The sequence below is a fragment of the Lathyrus oleraceus genome, chromosome 4, assembly GCF_024323335.1.
Source record: "Lathyrus oleraceus cultivar Zhongwan6 chromosome 4, CAAS_Psat_ZW6_1.0, whole genome shotgun sequence".
NCBI classification, from domain to species: Eukaryota; Viridiplantae; Streptophyta; class Magnoliopsida; order Fabales; family Fabaceae; genus Lathyrus; species Lathyrus oleraceus.
Genome location: NC_066582.1, coordinates 138356841 through 138377443, shown reverse-complemented (window position 1 = coordinate 138377443; position 20603 = coordinate 138356841).

The following is a 20603-nucleotide window of genomic DNA, read 5'->3' as shown; positions in this document are numbered from 1 at the left end:
GATGATGTGTTTGTTGTTTCTTGTTCATTGAATCTTTTAGAATAAAAGAGTATTTTGCATATGGAGGATTCAATGACTTCTTAAACAACTTGGGGTCAACGGCATAAGTAACTTTAGGTTGTAGCGCTTTCTCTAATTTGACCTTAAGAGTGTTTACCTCTTTTTGCCAAATATAACAAGCGTCACAATACCTAACTCTACTACATCCGTCAATATCAATAGTTTTTGAATTTTCTGCAATACTAGTTTTCAATGCTTCTAAATCAATTTCAGCTTTGTTTACTTTACCTTCCAAAAAAGAGAAAATATGTTTGTCGGAAGATAGTCTTTTAAAAGCATCTACAGCTTCGTTATGCAGTTTTTCAAAAGCTATTTTTAGTTCCGAAAAAGACATAGAGGAGAAATTATTGTAGTAGGCTTGTTTTACCTTTTTGTCATTGTTTTTCTTTTTGTGGTAGGACAGATTTTTTGTGTGAGCCATAAGGCACAAATTTGCAGCTTCATCATCATCACTTGAGCTTTGTGTGCTTGATGAATCACTATCACTTTCCCATGCAATATACGCTCTTCTTTGTTTGCTGTACCCTTTTGGAGAATCTTTTCTTTGATCCTTATACTTCATAGGGCAGTCCGTTTTATAGTGTCCGGATTTACCACAATTAAAACAGGATCCTCTTCCTCTACTCTTCTTGCTCTCTTCTTGTTTCGAATTTGTAGATTGTTTTCGAAACTTCATGAGATTTTTGTCGGAATGCTTGACTCCATTCTTTCGAATGAACCTATTGTATCTCCTTACAAACAGTCCCATTTCTTCATCATCCGAGTCTTTGTCACTACTTGAATCATTGTCGCTTTGCTCTTTTCGTGAGGACTTAGAGCTAGAAGCCACAAGAGCTATTGGCTTCTTCTCTCCCTCTTTGTCTCTTTTCTTCTCCTTTTCCTTTTTACTTTTATTCTCATATTTTTCAAGACTTTCCAAAGCTTGTTGATGTTCTTCCAGCTTTCCAAATAGAGTTGTAATCGTAAGTCTTGTAAGATCGTTGGCTTCCTTGATTGCTGTAACTTTAGGTTGCCACTCCCTGCTAAGACACCTGAGAATTTTATTAGTAGCAATTTCATTGGAAATAGGTTTTCCAAGAGCATTCAATCGGTTAGTTAGATGAGTGAATCTCTTTTGCATGTCGGAGATGGATTCTCCTTGTTTCATGCGAAAGAGCTCAAATTCTTGATTGAGTGTGTTAATGCGGGACTGTTTTACTTCAGTAGTACCCTCATGGGCAACTTCTAAAGCGTCCCACATTTCTTTAGCTGTCGTGCAATGGGATACTCGATAATACTCATCAACACCAAGTGCTGAAATTAACATGTTTCGAGCTCTCCAATCACACGACCACTTTTTCTCATCTTTCTCATTCCAATCATCTTCTGGTTTAGGTACTATGGCGCCAGCCGCATTTGTCATAGTGATTTGAAACGGACCGTTTTCAATGGCAGCCCATACTAACCTATCCACAGAATTTATATGAACTCGCATGCAGTCTTTCCAGTAGCCATAATTTTCACCGTTGAAAATAGGCGCTCTATTATACGCCCCCTTTGGTTCAGAATCCATACTGTTACAGGCAGCCACAGAGCACCAGCGAACCGGCGCTCTGATACCACTTGTTAGACGGTGTGGCTAGTGATCGAGAGGGGGGGTGAATAGATCACCTCTTTAAAATTAACGGATTTAACGTTTTATCAGAGTTTTCAAAAATGGTGGAAAAATCAGTCCCGAATCGACTTCCGTCTATTCTGAACCGCTACTAGAAAGCCGGACACACAAGTGTAATTGCTGGATTTTAATGAGAATGACAGAAACAATTCACACCAGAATTTTAACTAATTGAATGCACTTATCCTTAAAGTCTATTTCCAATGAATAAAATCTAGCTAACCGTTTTATCAAACAGTTGGTGTGTGTGTGATCGTTAATGAACAGCAATGGAGTTTGATTAAAGTTTTCTTGCCACTGCTGTCTTGAAAAAGAAGCAATCACCACACACTAACTGATATTGCGAAAACAGTTTGAAAAACGTAAAGAGGAGTAAGGTAAGAATACGATACGCAGAGATTTGGTAAGGAAGTTCCCCACGTCGTCCTCGCGTGTGGGTACGTCTCCCTCTCAATTTCAAATGAAATTGAGAACTTTGATTATCAATTATTGCCGAATCCGTTGATACAAGGTTTTGATACAAAGACAGAATTCTAAACTCTAAGAACCTCTTCTTGTATAAACCTTCACTTGATCTGAGCACGATCAAGATTTTCCTGCACAAAGTTGCAAACAATTCACCGGTTCCACGACCTGCTTGCGAAATCCCCCGATCTCCAAACGCAACGCTGCGGCTGAATATGTTCTGCAAATGTGACTCCCAAACCCTCAAGAACACTCCAGTTCTTGAAGGACAAACCAGTAGGTTTTTCCTAGAAACCCCCTTCAATCTTCGACTCAGCTAGATCCTCGATCGTTCCACTGCAAACCACAACTAGATCCTTGATCGTACCACTGAACGTTATCTCGATGCTTCTTTAATCCAAAGAACAAGAATTGTTATGTGTAAATGTTCTTGAAGAAAAGTGATTGAGAAGATGAAGAAGATGAAGTCTCTTTCAGGTTTCTATGTGCTCTCAAAACAATTGCTCCAACACTGCTTTTTGATCTGTGTTCAATTGTTTTCCCTCAATGAATTCGTGTTTTTGTTTGCACTGCTGTCACAACCTGTGTTTTATATGCTGCAAAACAGTTGCTGTTATACCACAAAACAGCTTTATGTATTGATACATGATAGTGTGCATCGATGCATACTGTAAGTAATGTAAATTTTGGTGAAATTTATTATTCATGTATCGATGCAAAAGTCGTGTGTATCGATGCAAGTGCTTATTACACTAGTATGTATCGATGCCTGGTGCGTATGTATTGATACACAGGCTGTTTCAATTTGTCATGTATCGATGCAGGGATCGTGTGTATCGATGCATAGAGTATTTTGTCTTCCATGTATTGATGCATGGTTCGTATGCATCGATGCATACTGAACAGAAAGGTTTTGTGATTTATTTCATGTTGTATGTATCGATGCAGAGGCTTTATGTATCGATGCTTACTGACATAAAATGCATTTTAATTGATATTTAAAGGGAAATATCAATGTAGGTTTATATGTACAGTTATGCAACAATATAGTGGGATGAAAAACATAATAAATACACATGTATCATGTAATGCAATGCACAACCAACATTTGGATGATGATCACACAATTTGCTATCATTAAAAATTAATTCAAGGTAAAGAATTCTCTCACATGTTATACCTTGATAATATAATATTTCATTCTTGGTTCAGGTTGCTCGAAAACCTCTGGTGAGTCCCCTGAGAATCCAAAAACCTGCCGCTGCCCCCATCATCATAGATTCTGACGAAGATGACCTGTCGCCTGTTCTCGACCTCACTTATAGGAAAAGGAAGTCACAGCCAGAAGCCACCGATGCTTCGACTCCACCACCAATCAAACTTCCCATAAAAAGGCCCGCTGCACTTATTATCCAAGAACCTACTCTTGAGGAAATGGCAAGAGTAGCAGCGGCCCAAAGTGAGAGCGGTAATTCTAGCCTTGGGGTCGAAGGTGGTAAGGTACAACACACTTCTCCTTACTTTATTTAACTTGTTTACCACTTTTAGCCATTTATATCTTCTGATTATATTGATTTTAGGGTGGCGTGAGCACTATCATTCTTCCTAAGAAAACTGTTTCCTCCATGCCTGTCCATATGCCTGATGTTTTGAACAGTGTTGGCGAACCTACTTATCGACAATCCTCTGAGAAAGGGTATATAAGCGAGATTAATCAACCTCCTCCTGGTGACCTCGAGGCTTCGCCACCAAAAACTGCTACTCAACATTCTCATACTAGTGACTCTGGTCATGAAACTGATTCGAGCAAAGAGGATGGGGCCAAAGGTGATCCAGACCCTATGGGTGAAGATGAGCTAGCTGAAGATGAAGAAACCCCTGGGGTTGATCTACATACAGCTGAAGGAACGAATAATCCCTAGGGAGAAGAATGGGGTGTCGAAGACATGGTTGTAGAGGAAGTGAACGAAGGAAATCTTGCCACTAACCCTGATAATGTTGGAGGCCAAACAGAAGGAAAGTCCAATGCAGGTGAAGAACATGCTCGAACTCAAACCCCTGTTATGGCTGACAATCCACAGGTTGGAGTTTCGTCGAGTAGCATTGAGGACCTTGCTATAGAAAAAATTGCTATCTTGAAGCGAAGTTAGCCACTTGGATATTTAAAGGCTATGCTGAATTGCAGGGAGAGTTCTTCTGACCAAATCCATAATACTTCAGTGTCTGAGGATCAACCTTCGACCACCCCTACCGGCGAAATCCTCTCTAAGATCAAAGATAGAGTCTTTAAGGGTGACTTATTCCTATTGCTGCTAGATGATCCTTCTGCTCCTCTGAATCTAAAAGTTCTTCTTATCCAGGTTGACTTGCTAGAGGCTTCCCCCGAAGTTGCGAACATTATTTTAGAGATAGGAACCATGATCGACCAAGTTGTTGCAGATCATAAGTTGCTACCTCAACTTACAGGGGAGATAGAGAAAAAGTCCGGTTCTGAGGCTGCAGTCTGGGATGCTACTACCGAATACACCACTAAGGCAATGCAATTGGAACAGACCAAGCAGAAGAATAAGAAGAAGGTTAATGCTGACGATCGCAACATCACTTCTTGGAGACAACAAATATCAGAACTTCAGGCAAAAATCTATGATGCTAAAAAGGATAAACATTAACTATTGGAGTTTGATGAAGCTTCGATGGCTCAGGATTTATAATTCGGCATGGAATTTGTTGAAAAAGCTCGACAACTTGAGTCGAATATCAAACTCCTGCGCTCAAAAAGATCTTTGTGCGAAAAACGGCTGGAGCTCCTTAAAGTCAAATATCTTCAGATTAAGGCTAACCTTCCCTTTTAGTGCTATTTTTATTTATTTGGTAATGTAACGGAATTTCTCCTTGTAACGAATATTGACCCTCTGGCCCTATGACTTTAATATCACCATTTTGGCACTTTTACCATCTTGGCTTTGCTTCATTTATGTGATTACTCGTCTCTTATTTTTACTTATTGGATTGTCGAATAGGATTTTTTCAAATATTTCCTGTTTACTCTTAGAATCCTTCTATCTTCACTAAGCTCTTCGATCTCATAAGCACCATTAGAAAATATCTGCAAAATTTGGAAAGGGTCTTCCCATTTTGGGGACCATTTCCCCAAGGCTATATCTTTTCGATCCATTGGAAGGATAACTTTCCAGACCAAATCTCCAGGCGTAAAACTTTTAACTTTCACTTTCTTATTATAAGAGACTTCTATCCTCTTCTTTTGTTGCCTTAGTAATTCTAAAGCATTTAACCTTTCCTCGTCTAGATTAACCAATTCATCCGACATCATGCTCCAATATGATTCCGTTGGGAGTTCATGTTGCCTTTTAATCCTTAGGGATTGTAAGTGAATTTCTACTGGCAAAACAACATCATGGCCAAAGGTTAAGTGAAAAGGGGTCGACTTAGTAGCCTCTTTAGGGGACGTACGACATGCCCACAAAAATTTGGTCCATATTTTTGTGCCAATTCCTAGGATTCTTCCCTACATGTTTTTTAATCAAACCAATGATCACCTTATTGGCAGCCTTAACCTATCCATTGGCCTGAGCATAATAGGGTGTTGACGTTAATAACTTGAAACCCATTTCTGTGGCAAATTCCTGCATCTTTCGACCAGTAAATACTGATCCTTGATCTGTTGTGATTGTCTCGAGAATTCCAAACCTATAGATGATATGTTTTTGGATAAATTTGATCATATCCTCTTGGTTGACATTTGTCAAGGGTATGGCTTCAATCCACTTTGTAAAATAATCGACTCCCATCAATATATATCTTTGACTCTTAGACGATGGAGGTCGAATCTCTTCAATCAGGTCTAAAGCCCAACCTCTAAATGGCCAAGGTTTGATGATAGAATGTAATTCACTTGCAGGGACATGTTGTATGCCTGCATGCACTTGGCATTCTTGGCATCCCTTCGCGAATTCTACACAGTCTTTCAACATGGTAGGTGTTGAAAAGTATATTTTCGGCAAATATTTTAATATCGTATCCACAGAGATTGGTTGTTATTACCGCCGTTCTATAATCCAAATTGTTATAAGTTTAGAAAGTAACCAAGTTGTTTTGTTTGAAAAGTTATCTTTTGAGTAAAATGTCACTAAAACAATAAAATAGTTTTAATGAAATGTAAAAGGCTTGGCAAGATTGAAGTTCACTATTCAAATTGCTTATGACTCCTTATGACAACTATATAGATTCAAGATTATTGATGATGTTCAAGTATCCTCTCAATATCATTTATGTCTAAATGATAGTGTGATAATTACTATATTAATCTTTAGACGATTTCTCCACCTAACTATCAATATAGCAATCTTTAATGGTTGATACAAAAGAAGAGTAGTGAATAAATCTATTTCTACAACTTATTCACTACTTGAAAATATATTTTATGTCAAGACTTAAATAATCTCTTTCAGCAACTACTCAAATCTAATATTCAACTTAGGGTAAAAATATCATTCAATACATCAACAATCTTTTATCATATATAAGAGTCAAATGAAACACATAAGCAAATAGGAGTAGCTACTACCTCCAATCTTGACAAAATGGGGTTTAGCTCCTCATCATCATTTTGGAAAGCAAAAGGCAATGGTAAGAACTCTGTTTTTCTCTTACAAAATATCAAACTATGAATGAATGAATGAACAATTTCCATTCTGTTTTCTAAAAAATGTTGACCTTTCCTAAAATGCTCATTTTCATCTAAAACTGAAAAGCCCCCTAAAACAGATACAAATTTGTCAAAACACAGCTGACATTGGAAACAGAACACTTGGCCAAATCAGCTTGCTGGATTCGCAAGGTTCGCGGCGCGAAGGGAGTCCGCGGTGCGAACTGAAGCTACTTCAGCTTCCTTGCCTTGCAAGCTTCATCCAATTATTCTTCCAAGTGTTAATCATCAAAATTAGGCCTCCAAATTGCATTCAACACTTCTTCCAAATTATGATTAAGCATTCCGAAGCTCTCTTGCCCAAAAATTCTACAAAACTAACAAATACGTGAAATAACCACTCAAAACAACATAAATTAAACTTAATTGCATTTATACAAAATAGTGAGAATAAAAGTGTGTAATTACATCAAAAATTGGTAAAAGGGACCAATAAAATTATATAAAAAGTAGTATTAATTGATCCCTAACAACTCTCCCCAACTTAGCATTTTGTTTGTCCCTAAATAAAAGTTTCCACCATCACAACCAAAGCAATGACACAAAAGATTAAAACAAGGATTAACCAAGGACATTCAAGTGGTTCAAAAGTGTATGGCACTTTCTCAATCCACCTATCTCAATGCTAGACAAAACATGAATAAGAGCAATGGTTGGGTGCAAAAATCATACCAAGGAATTCAAAGCCATATATGTCAAAATTGAATCAAACTTACACACACATCATAATAATGATGAATAACATGAAGATTTACTTTCACTCATCCAAGCAATTAAATCAACAACAACTCAAAATCATGCGGTCATCAAAACAAATACCAAATCATGTGAAAAATGAGAATCAAGAGGTCTTTCAAGGGTTATAACGTGGCTTGGGTTACAAGAAAGGATATGATTAAGAGAATTCAACAAAGTTGCCTATCCTAAGGGAGCATTCCCCTACATTCAACTCTACACAATTTCCATTTCTTTGATCCCCGTCTTTTTCTTTTCTTTTTCTTTTTACAACCACACAACCATGAGCCTTTTCTTTGTTTTTTTTTCTTTTCTTTTTCTTTGCTCTATGGTTTCAAGGGTGATTTCTTTTTCTTGTTTCTTTTCATATTTTCACCCTTTCATAAAAACTCACTTCTCCAAGTTTCTAATCAACTCTTTTTACTTTACTTTACTCTCCCCAACTTTAGATTCCAAAACCAAATTTATTCAATGATGCTCCCTACTTAGACATAAGCAAAAGGAAAAATTTTCAAACAACTCGGTTTGAGGGTTAAATTGATACGAAAGAAATTAGGATTCATTTATTCACAAAATTTTCAATTGATTTTACACTTATCAATCAAATGAATCCTAAAGTAAGCTCAAAGGGGGTTAACTAAGGATTACTCCTCACAAGGTTCGTTGATTCAAAATTTTCTCAACAAACAATGCCTCCATCATTTTCAATATTTTCACACAAAAATAGATTGATGCATGATTTAGCATGATAAGAATGAGTTGAAATAATGTTCGGTTTCCCGCATTTTAGTGTACAATGGAAAGCCTCCTCACAATTGGTTAAGTCCTATTTTGATTCAAAAATGACATGTATTTCAATGAATTTATGATATGGAATTTGCACACACCATCAAACTACTCATGTTAAGTCTAGAAAGCGATAAAGTGTACCTTGAAATGCCGACACTAATTCTTATCATCACCACTCGAAGTGTCCTATGCTTCTTTCTTTACGAACATTTCTTGGTTGCTTTAAGCTTGACTTAAGAGTAAGAACAATTAAACAAAAAATGTTGGTAAACCAAATTCATTGTAACACACTTAAATCTCACAGAGTATTCATGCAATTAACAAAACAAACTAACAACTCAAAGTTTTGGTGAACTAGAGCCACCCAAAAGTACAATCAAAATTTTACAAAAGCAATAATAATACAAAGAAAACTCAAAATAAAAAATCAACAAGCTCCTCAATCTTCCTCCTCTTGGCCACCACCAACGGATCCAAGGACGTCCTCCATCTCATCGTCATGGGTTGCACCACCTCCTGCACCCCCCATAAAAGTTGGCCTGCCCTCAGGCCAATTAGCATAAGCAACATATTCCGCCTGGGAAGGAAATGTGCGGGCTTCAGGTGCAAGGAAAGTGTTCTGAAATTGTTGCTGCATAACATCAAAGATGAATAATTGAGACCTCCTAGAGGCATCAAAGCTCTCACAACAATAATTAGCAAACGCCATCTGATCGAATGCTGGAGTAGTGCGGGCTCGGGGTCTAGAGGACGAAGTTCCAGCTCCTTCGGCTCTGTCCATCTGGCTTTGGCAAAACCTGTTCAGATAAGCATCATTAATAACACTAGTGATAGAGAAATGTACTTCATCCGGAATGGGAACATTGGCCTTTCGGCAAAGTCCCATAATTAACCTTGGATATGCAAGAACACCTGCTTTACCACCAAACTTTGTTCCGCTTATAGCCATCTTGCGTATTTCCCCTGCAATAATGGATGCTACATCAACAGATTTGCCTATCATGATGTAATACAATAAACACCCTACATCCAAAGGGATAATGGTGTTGTGGCTCCTTGGCCGGATATTGTTCAACAGCAGCACCAAAAATGCCCTTGCCTCCAGATTCATATTTTCTCTCTTCCATGACTTTGGGAGTCCTTGATCATTTAAGTCAAATGTCTTTCCTTCAAGGCATAAGGTAGTGCTCACCGCTGGAAGATCCCAAACGTTGGCCAATTCCTTGGCACGATACTCGCACCGCTCATTCTCTCCCAAGGTGAGAGGATTACCTAGAAACATGTTAATTGCATCTCTATTGAAAGAGATAATCTTGCCTCTCACTCTTGTTTGATAATGAAAAGCTACTCCCTCTTCAAGATGCAAAGCATTGGCATAAAACTCTCGCACAATGCCGTAATTTATTGCCGACTCTGGTTCACAAAGCTTTCCCTATCTTCTCCTCTCAAAATTCGATACCAAATCCTGATAAGTTCCACCCGGTGATAAGCGGATGAACCTTTCCGATTGGATGGTTCTCTTGATTAATTTTTCAAATCTTTCTTCATGTTCATCACTTGTGAACCGTATCAATGAACGAGAAGGACCGGAAGACATGGTTTTTGTTCTCTTAGACATCTGTAATAAAAATCAGAACAACCACACAACAAACCATAAGGGGAGTTAGCAATCAAAAGCATAAAACATGAGACTGGAATTTCCCAGTTCGCGGCGCCAACCCTGCGAACCAAGAAAATTCCAGGAGCCTTCTAGGGTTCCTAAGATTTACACTACCAACAGTCATAATCACAATCTCTACCCTCATCCTAATCTGAATCCACTTTAGACATGCAAGGTTATTTCTAGAATCAAATTCCAATCTTAGCAAAACCCTACTCTTACCCTAGTGAGAAACCAAAAAGGAATGGAGAGGAAATGAATAGAACAAACATACCTTGTTGAAGTTGACTTGATTCTTTGTTAGCAAATTGGGATTTGGGAGATGGAGAGGAAAAAATTTGAGTTTTGGAAGTGGGGCAGTGGGAGTGTTCAAGACAAGTTGTTGTTTGTGAAAAATAAGAGTGGACAAAAATAACCTAAACAGAATTTAAGTGGTTCTGCCACGCTCCGTTCGCTGGGCGAACTTTGTTCGCGGCGCGAACTGAAGTTTTCCATTCAGTTCGCGAGGCGAAAGATGATCGTGGAGCGAACTGAAGGAATTTCTGAAAAGTTTTATTGGCAGTGGACAGAACTCAAGTTTCACAATAAAAGACACAACAGAATATCATAACAGCAGAATTGAGAAAATTTAAAATGCAGACTTACAACGTTGGGTTGCCTCCCAACAAGCGCTTTGTTTAACGTCGTTTTGAGCTCGACGGTTCAATGATTCTCTTCACGATCCGGCTTTGCTGAGCAACTTACCCAAGGGCTTTGTTGTCTTTAAGAGGTTCTTGATGAACCTTCGATAAAATCCGATACCACCCTTTTTCAGAACTACTTGCACTAAACTCACCCATTAACCATCGGATATAGGACAAATCATCCCGGCCTCCAATAGTTCGACAACTTCCTTCTTTTTCAGCACTCATATCAATTGATTCTCCTCTTTTGTGGATAAGGTATTGCTAATGATCACCGGTTTAGTACAATCATCACCAAGGAACACATACTTCAAGTGTGGCTCTAGTTTTGGCTCTTCCACTTTCTTTGTCATATCCAAGCCTTCGTTTGTCTCTTCATGATAAACAAGCTCTCCACAAGACTCTAATTTATGCAACATTGCTTCAATCTCTTTTCCTTCATTTTCGGTCAAAACTTTGTAGACTCCGATAAGAGATCTCTCTGATGGATTAGAAACATGAACCTGGTTTGCGACCTCCACTAGTTCCTCATTGGTGGCATCGATTCGGAAAGAATCATGCTTATCATTAGGATGCTTTTTGGCTTCAAAAAGATTGAAGGCTACCTCTTCATCTTGCACCCTTACTTTTATTAGTCCATCATCAATGTCAATCATCATTCGGGTTGTTTTCATGAATGGTCTTCCAAGAATTAGAGGAACATCACAATCCTCATCCATGTCTACTATCACAAAATCTACCGGAAACAAGAATTTGTCCACCTTCACTAACATGTCTTGAGCAACTCCATATGGTGAAGTGGTGGACTTATAAGCTAGTTGTAAAGTCATCCTTGTAGATTTGATCTCAACATTTCCCAATCTTTTAACAATGGATAGGGGGATTAAATTGATGCTAGATCCCAAGTCAATCAAGCCATTACCAATGTAGGTGTCTCCAATGGTTACCGGTAAAACGAATCGGCCCGGATCGGATTCCTTTCTTGGGAGAGTTTTTTGAATGATGACACTACAACGTGCATCAAGCAAGATTGTATCGTCTTCCACATGTCTCCTTTTCTTTGTGAGAATATCCTTCATGAACTTTGCATATCGTGGCATTTGCTCTAATGCATCGGCAAATAGAATATTGATTTGAAGTTGTTTGAATATGTCCATAAACCGTGCATAGTGTCTAGCATTATCCTTCTTTGATGGTGCGTGCGGATAGGGTAGATGTTGAACTGGAATAACATTCACTTTTTTGTCTCTTTTTTTCTTCTTTCTCGGTTCGATTTCCTTCTTCATTTCCGCTTCACACTGATGTTCTTCTATCAATTGCTGGTTTTGCTTTTTGGCGGCGCGAAGGGAGATCGCGGCGCGAACTGAACAGTTTATGCCACCTTCTCCTTTTCACAATCCACACCCTCATTTTCATATATAACACCCATCTCATTCTCTACTGTAATCTCCTCACTTTTTCCACTTGTCAACTCTCTACCGCTTATAGTAAAAATTGCTTTACAATGCTTCTTTGGATTAGTTTGAGTGTTAGCGAAGAAGGAAGATCCCGCAGTTTTTTCCGACAATTGTTTCGCAAGTTGACCTACTTGGTTTTCCAAATTCTTGATTGCTGCCTCGTTGCTCTTCTGATTTGCCATGGAGGCTTGCATGAATTATTGGAGAGTGTCTTTTAGCTTTGAATTTCCTCCTTACGATTGTTGTTCTTGAGAATTTGGGTGTTGATAAGGACTTTGTTGCTGAAAATTTTGATTGTTGAACCTTGATGGTTGATAACCATGATTTTTTCTTGGATATGAGTTGTTGGGAGGTTGTCTTTGATAGCCTTGATTTTGATTGTTCACATAACTCACTTCTTCTAGCGGAGGGCAAAAACCGGTTTGATGATCTCCTAGACATAATTCGCAACATGCTACTTGATGTCGAACTTGAGACCCTTGAATTTCCTTCATTTGTTGTGGAAGCTTGGCCATTTGTTGAGTAAGCAACTCCACCTGTTGAGAAAGTAGCTTGTTTTGAGCAAGAATGACATCATTGGTATTTAACTCAAGAACTCCCGGTTTCCGTTGTGAAGGACTACGGTCATGTTGACTTTGACGATCATTGAGTGCCATCCAGTCAATAATGACTTTTGCTTCTTCCGCATTCTTTGACATAAGAGAGCCACCCGCGGTAGCATCCAAAAGTGTTATGTGAGTTGATTGGAGCCTATTTAGAAAAATATGGATTTGAGTGAGCTCATCAAAACCATGGCCCTTGCATTTTCTCAACATTGACTTGAATCTTTCCCAAGCCTCATTTAGAGACTCGTTGCTTCCTTGAGTGAATACAGCAATAACCGTTTTGGCTTTCATGAATCGGGATTGAAGGAAATATCTTTCTAAGAACTTTTCTTCTAGCAAATTCCAATCCGTCATCACTCTTGGTGCTTGATCAAGGTACCACTCTTTTGCCTTTCCCACTAAGGAGTGTGGGAACATCCTCTTGAATAATGCCTCTTCACCCGTTTCATCAATTCCCGTAGAACCCGCAATCTCATAGAATTTGATGAGATGGGTATACGGATCTTCATGGTCCATTACGGTGAATGGATTTGCATAGAGAAGTTGGAGGATTCCGGTCTTCATCTCCGTATTCCTTCCTCCACAAGCAAATTGAGCATTCCTTCTTGGACTATTAGCGGACATTTCGGTAGGAGTGTCATCCGCCATGTTTCCGTCACAAGCCTCTACAACCACTTCTTTGATTTGAACAAGTGCGGAAGTAGATGCTTCTTCTCTCCGGTTCCTCTCTTCGGCTAGTTTCCTTCTTCTTTGTGTTTTGCTATTGAGCTTTCGAAGTGTTCTTTCAATTTCGGGATCTAATTGAAATTGCTCCTCGATAGCTTTTCCTCGCATGCACTAGAATCTACACAACTAACAAACCAAGTGAAACACAAGAGAGATAGTAATAAAAGTAACAAAACTTAGAACAATGAATTATTGCAATGCTTGTAATATCGAACACCAATCCCCGGCAACGGCGCCAATTTGTTGAAAAGTATATTTTCGGCAAATATTTTAATATCGTATCCACAAAGATTGGTTGTTATTACCGCCGTTCTATAATCCAAATTGTTATAAGTTTAGAAAGTAACCAAGTTGTCATACCCCGATTTTGGTCCTGAATTTTTTCATTTTTTCATTTGGCACTTGGCCTAAAGTTCATTTGCATACATTCATGACCAAAGGCAACCATCCATTCCCAAATCCATATTTTTTTGATAGACATTGGTCATTATCTAGTTTCTTGATCATGGTGTTTTTTGATTATAACATGGATTCTAAATATTTGACTTTTTTATTTTCAATTTGATTTTAATTAAGTCTAATTCCAAATTTCAATTTAATCTTAATTGTGTTTTTACTAATGATTCAAACTCTAATTGATTTTTAATTTCCAAATAAATGTTAGAATTTGATATCAAAGTAGTTTTAACAAATTATAGATTAATTTGATTTTAATTGGCTTTTATTGATTTTTGATTTTTAATTGACATTTAGATTAGTCTTGGACTATTTCTAAAAATCCATATCCATTTTATAACCAAACACCCATTTCATAAACCAAGGTCTCACCATTCTTATTACATTTTTGCAAACACTTCGACCAAGTTCAAATTACAATCACAAATTCATTTCAAAATTCCATACCATTTCTCCAAATTCAAATCAAATCAAGTTTCAACCGAATTTTCCTTCATTCATACCATACATTCAAAATCATATTCAACCATACATTCATATCTAGGTCATTGCATAACCATGAACCAAATTGCAACATACATATCTACATAAACCATGACATTACACAAGCATTACAACATTTCCATGAATTACAAAGTCATGTTCCAAATTACATTTCACAACATTTTCTTACAAGTTCATCAAATTAAATAAATCCTACAAATACTTCATACAACCAATAATGGAAGAAAGTAAGGCATGGCAACAAAAATGCTCTCTTAAACTAAACCGAGTTCAATACAAAGTGCCACTTGGTGGAGTTTAAGCCCTCTTCTTGCTAGAAGCCAACTGGATCTCAGGCTCCTTCTTGACAGATTTTGCAGGCTACCTTCTTTGTCCATTGGAGTGTATGCTCTTGGCTTGGGCTGTCCTCCCAACACCGCCGACAAAGTTGCAAAACTACAACCTGCAAACATACGGGCTGCTCCATTCGGCATACCTCTACACAGTCTGTTTGAAGCTAAAGGCATTGCTGGTAACATCGTGCATGCTGTGGCGAAAAACAAGTGCTGATTTTGCTGGTATGATTGTCATTGAAGCAAACCAGAGGTGCTTTGGTCTCCATGCTGCATAACATTAACTACCACAGTTAGACATACTTCACCAAGTTCATCAGTACGCATGAGAGATGAGTAAGTACCAATAATTTTACCATTGTTCTATGCCTTGGATGTCCCTAGACCAATTCGTCGGCAAGCCTTACGGTAGACCTCAAACCTGCAACAAGAGGACAGTTACCACCCATGAAAAATGATAGAAGTCTATTGCAAATAATCAATTGTGAAGCATACATCATAATCCAACTGTGATATTTTTCACCAACAAATAGACACCCCCCATAATTGGGACGCGGGATGATCCAAAACCTCACGCTTTCAATCTCTTCTTCTTCATTCACATTCTTAGCTCCATCCAGAAGTCGTAAACGCATTGCTACACTCCGAGAAGTTAAGACTACTTACAAGACAAGGGTCTCCCGCAATGGAAACTTGGGTAAACTTTAAGCCGGCTACCTCTTTCCTGAGATTGGCAGAAGAAAGTCTGCACACTTGCAACATACCACCATGCCATGATACACCTCCAAGTCTATTCATTAGTCGGCGTATCAAGAAACCAAGCATGTGGCTGTCCATTGACGAACCTACCAATTCAAAAGGCAATAATGTCAGTCGAATATGGCACCAACAACAACTGTTAAATATCATAACAAAAAAACAATACACAAAAACAACAGGCAGCAGACTAGCATTCCAGGTGATGCTACAGAAAGTACAGGTTATGGAATTGATTGGATACTTGATGGAATTCACAGGAAACCATATTTAAGGACCGGATTCGTGAACTCCACTGTGTTTACGAAAAACAGAAGGAACTAATGGATGAAATTAAAAGGAGTAAACAGGCATATTCTTTCTGCTCGTGCTTCAACGGTAACCGGAGAACCTTTAAAAGATTGCAAACTACCTGAGTCCAAATGTAAGAAAATTGGAAAAAGCCATTGGATCTTCAACTTCCTGCATAACATTAACCACAGTGATATCAGCAGCAAGCAAGCAAATATCAAACAGTATCAAATAGAAAACACCGAGTCTCAGGCCAAATTCCTCCCGGCAGGTTAGTAGAAATCGAGTTAACATGACTTTGATTTAGAGTGGTAAAACTTTGATGTTGCTGACAAGATGGAGACCAAGAAAATATTAGCATATCCTGTGGAGGCAGAGATAAACAAATTTCAGAAAGAACTCACACAGGAAAGGAAGAAAACAGCTTGGCAACGGCAACAAAAGACCAGTCAAGCGAAACATTGTATCAAGCATTAGACAGTGATATTGGAAGATAACCACACAGGAAAGGAAGATAACCAATTTTTGTGTTTATATTTGTTATGTTTATTATTTTATTTAATTTCTTTTTCTATATAGTACCTTGCTATTTATTTTAATTTTAGGTTATTAATACCCATTTCCGTACCCTTGTAAGTCGATTGCTTTTTAAGCATCGCCATCAACCTCACATAGCTTAGTCTTGGGCTTTCTTACAATGAGTCAGTTCTCTTGCACTTATACTCATACATTGCATTATTTGTTGTTTGGGCCCGATTTAATTATTTCATGATTTTGAATCCCCATTTGACAAAATGTACCCCACTCCCCCGATGTGTAATAATTTTGTACTGTTTTATTTCTTTATTTGTTTGACTGTTTAGTTAGATACTAACACAAGAATAAAATCAACCATTTCCAAAAGATCAAAAATAATGACTCGATCCAACGTCGAGTATTTTCTCAATAAATAAATCAATTCATTTCTCCCTCCTATTCTATTCCATTTCTTTCAAACTTTCATCAAACGCTGGATTCAATGTCAAGCCAGTTTTCTTAATAAAAACTCAAAAAATATTAATTCATAGTTAAGACCTTTTCAATAAAGATGGAAGTGGAACGTGGTGTATACCGCGCACTCCTGAGACTAGGATTCGAGATGTATATCTCGCCAATCCCAGCTCTCGCCATCATCCAAATTTATCCACTTTGTTTTCTCTCAAACACTCATTCAAATTTCTCTTAAACGTCCATCAATACTTGATCTAGGGTCAAGTCATTTTCACAACGAAACTCAAAATACCTAATTCTTATTTAACACTTTTTCAATAAAGGTGGAAATGGAACATGGTGTATACCGTGCACTCCTGAGATTAAGATTCGAGACGTATGCCTCGCCTATCTTAGCTCTCGCCATCGTCTAAAATTGTCAATGAGGTTTCTTCAAACCCTTTCTCAATCAAATTCCAAAATACTTAATTCCTATCTTAACCTCTTTCAATAAAGATGGAAATGGAACATGGTGTATACCGTGCACTCCTGAGACTAGGATTCGAGATGTATATCTCGCTCATCCAAGTTCTCGCCATCACTCAAAATACATCCAACCAATCAAATTCTTTTCTCGCCGCCGTGCGATTAATCAAAAACCCTTTTTCATAAACGAAAGATATATTGTCTTAAGGTGATGCAAAACAATGTTTCGGCCACGATTGTTGAGTCGAGATAAGTGACGCTTTTCCGAATGTAGATTTATAAATCCGTTCGATGTGTGGTATGCGTCCACTCCTCACCTGTTTTTGGTAAAACGATGTTTTCGTCGATTAATACAATATAGCTTTCGCTAAAATCGACCAACAAACAAACATTTTTTTACCCAAAACTACGTAAGCCTTGATTTCTCTATTGAGATACGTAGGAGCAGGATTTATAAATCTTGTCAGGCCCACTTATAAAAAACTTAGGTTTAGTCCTTCGTCAAAAATCCAAAAACATTCTCTTCTCATCTTTTCCTTCTTTCCCACCTAATAATTCGAAAAGCCTAACATTTCAACTAATACTAACGCACACAACTAACCTAATGGTTCCCGTTGAGTACAACGGACGTGAGGGGTGATAATACCTTCCCCTTGCGTAATCGACTCCCGAACCCCGATATTGGTTGCGATGACCATATCTTATCCTTTCCTTTAGGGGTTTTATCGATATTTTCCCTTTCCCATTTTTGGGAATAAATAAAGTTCGGTGGCGACTCTGTTCGGTCCATCAATGCGAGCGTGCGATCGCGCTTCACTTTAAAGTCGTATCCCCATTTTTCGAGGTACGACAGATGGCGACTCTACTGGGGACAACGATCATGCTCTAAGTGAGTCAAGCCTAGTTAGGACGTTTGTGTGCCTTTGTTTGTTTAATTTTGTGGCTTTTCCCTTATTTATTGCTTTTTAATATCTTTATTCTTATATTGATATTTGTTGTATATTGGTTCCACCGTGTTGGGTACTTGGATTTTGATTGCAAACCATGTGCCAAAGACTCTACTCCCGAGTCTAGAGTGAAAAAAAAACATAAGATAGGACGATGGTTGAGTAGTACGGACTCCCGAGGTGGATACTTTGTAAGAGTCGTACGAGAACCTCACTTAGAGTAGATTCTTTTGCAAATATTGTCGCCCGAGGTGTATACCTCGTAAGCTTCGATGTTTCAAAGGGGTCCATGACTCTAAGAACCTTTTAGAACATTGAACCTTTGGCCAGCTATAAATGATGGTTGCGTAGTATGGATTCCCGAGGTGAATACTTCGTAAGAATCGATACGAGAACCTCGCTCAGAATAGATTCCCTAGATGGAGTTGATGACTGGAAAGTATTTTCCGTAAGCGTCAAACAGTCTTTTGAATCCATGACTCTGAGTACCCTGTCTAGAACCCAGTCGATGGTTGCGTAGTACGGACTCCCGAGGTGAATACTTCGTAAGAGTCGGTACGAGAACCTCACCCAGAATAGATTCCCTTGATGGAGTTGACGACCAGAAAGTATTTCCCGTAAGCGTCAAACATTCTTGTGAATCAATGACTCTGGGGATCCTTTGTAACAAAGCCCTAGATCATACCCGGTGAGAACCTATTCTTGGAAAGTAATCAGATTCATCACTACCTCAGACTTTTGAAAACCCGTGTATTGGGAAAAAGAAAAATATGGATAGCTTGCATTGCATTCATTTGCATTCCATTGCATCTGCATCTCACCATAATGCATGTCATTTTCCAGACAAATACAAAAAAAACTCATCCATCCTTTGTCCATGATCAGCAAAGTGATTCCTAACACGCGTTTAGAACAAAGAACCATGTCTCGAGATATGATGGACGAGCTAAGGAAAAGCCAAGAAGCACTGAATGAGGAACTTAATATTTTGAAGAGCCAAATGAGATGGGTCTTGGAAACCCTGCAAGTCTTGTTGGGAAAAGAGGGTCACCCAATATACACTGCTGCAACAAAGAGAGCTAATACCCCACATCCATCTGGTGTTACCCCAAGTCAAGGGAAATTCTATGTGGCAACTCCTCATTTACCAGTATATGAACCTCCCTCAAGACGTCATCATCAACATCCTCTGGCTATTGCTCCTCAAAGTCACCCAAGCCAGGTTCAGAACAAAAATCAGAATCAGAACAAGAGGAACAAGGATCACAATGACTCGATTCCGGTTCCATATAGCAAGCTCTACCCGCAACTGATCCAAAATGCTTTGGTGACCCCTCGAGCTCTCACACCTGTGTCACCATACCTGCCATGGTACAATCCAAATGCAACATGTGAATTCCATAAAGGGGCATTGGGACATGACCTGGATTCTTGCTTAGCGCTAAAAGCCTTGGTACGAGAACTCATTAACAAAAAGAGCTTAGTCTTTGAAGAAGATCACCCGAAGATCAAGTGCGGATACCATACTGGAACAATGGGGCACTCCATCGAGGAATGCAAGAGTTTTAAGCTCAAGCTGCAAGGACTGATTGACATAAGGTCACCAACACTCAAGGAGGAGGGCTCAATTACATATACCTTGATTTCTGGGCCAGGTAATGAGAAAGGGAAAGGACCCTTGAGACGCCTCAAGGTTTTGTACCACAAGGAAGATGTCAGGGATGTGGCTAATGAGCTATCATTGTTTCCTGGTAAGAGCATTGAGATACCGCCTTGGATTTCTAATGTCACGACCCATAGCAATGAAAGAAAAGGAGAAGTGAGTAGTGGATCCAAGAGAGTTGCGTTCAACGATGAGATTGAAGGGAAAGAAGTTGAAGATCATCATGCCAATGTCAAAAAGCTTGTTGATCCCAACCTTCAAGTTTGAAGAAGTCAATTCCCTAAAGCTGGCAATCATTTGGATGTCTCAGCATTTCTTTTGTAGTTTTCCTTGCATGTTAATTGTTAATTGCTTTTAAGCACTGTTGTTTTATTTGAATTGGTAAGATTAATGAAATGTTTATGCATCGTTTGAATTAATCCATTCGTATTCACTCGTTTTTCATTTATGATTAAAAACAAAAATACTTCTCTCATTCACTTTTGTTCATCAAACCGTTGTGTTAACAAAGATTGGAAGGAGGATGATGAAAACGAAACACCTAAAATTGTTGTGGTATGCTTTTGAGTAAAACCTTGTCGATGATGTAAGGCATTGTTTCAAATCCCCACACACTGGAGTGATAAGGAGTTAATCCCT